Source organism: Nematolebias whitei, chromosome 11 (genome assembly GCF_014905685.2).
Source record: "Nematolebias whitei isolate Nwh7 chromosome 11, NemWhi1, whole genome shotgun sequence".
NCBI classification, from domain to species: Eukaryota; Metazoa; Chordata; class Actinopteri; order Cyprinodontiformes; family Rivulidae; genus Nematolebias; species Nematolebias whitei.
In genome coordinates this window covers 48056751-48057768 of record NC_056508.1, presented here as the reverse complement: position 1 = coordinate 48057768, position 1018 = coordinate 48056751, and positions in this window count along the sequence as shown.

Genomic DNA, 1018 nt, shown 5'->3' with positions numbered 1-1018 from the left:
AAGAAGAAGAAGAAGAAGAAGAAGTCCGTCACGTGACAGTAGAACAACATGGCTGCTGTTGAAGGATCGTATTTTTTATCCGCTTTGCTCGCAGTTTTAATATAATATATATATATATATAATCTTTTATATGATATCTGTGGAGTCAACAGTTCAGTTTGGACTCGGACTCTTCGCGTCTCAGGATCTTTGGTTTGACGCTGTTAGCGCAGTTAGCTTAGCCACCGGGTTACCATGGCAACACGAGTTAGCTAGCCAACATCCGGAGGCTGTTTTGGTGTAAAGGAGGTATTTCGTTCGAACCAAACTGTTTTTGTTGCCCGTTTTTCAACCGATCTAAATTAACGCGTTTTATTTTTGTCCTGGTGTCTGTAAATGTTTAATAACTTTATGTTTTATCGGACTGAAACGTCAAATGTCCTGAACGGCTTCATTTATTAACGGAGTTTGGTTCCCAGACCTGTGTCCTGATGGAGAAAGATGGACTCGTGTTTCAGACAAACTCTACCTCAAACTCACTGACTTCACTGATCAAACATTGTATTTACTAGTTAACTGTTGAGTTAAGCTTCAGTTTTAATCGGAATCGTTCACTGAGGGATGGAGCAGTACAGCATTCTGGGTCGGATTGGAGAAGGAGCTCATGGCGTCGTGTTCAAGGCCAAACACATCGAGGTACCTGCAGCTGATTCACCTGCAGAGCTGCTCCCGCACAGCTACATGATAATCGGTGTTTTCTGTCAGACAGGAGAGACTGTGGCTCTGAAGAAGGTGGCTCTGAGGAGGCTGGAGGACGGCATCCCCAACCAGGCTCTGAGGGAGATCAGGGCTCTGCAGGAGATCGAGGACAACCAGCATGTGAGTCTCGGAGGTCAAAGGTCACCCAGAAGAGACTTCCACAGCTGTTTGTCATCAAGCTCGCAGGACAAACAAATGTATTTACTTTTAGTCTTTAGCTCAAAGAATATGTCTGGATTACTATAGAGTGAATGCTGACTCAGCGTTTGGGCAATAAAGA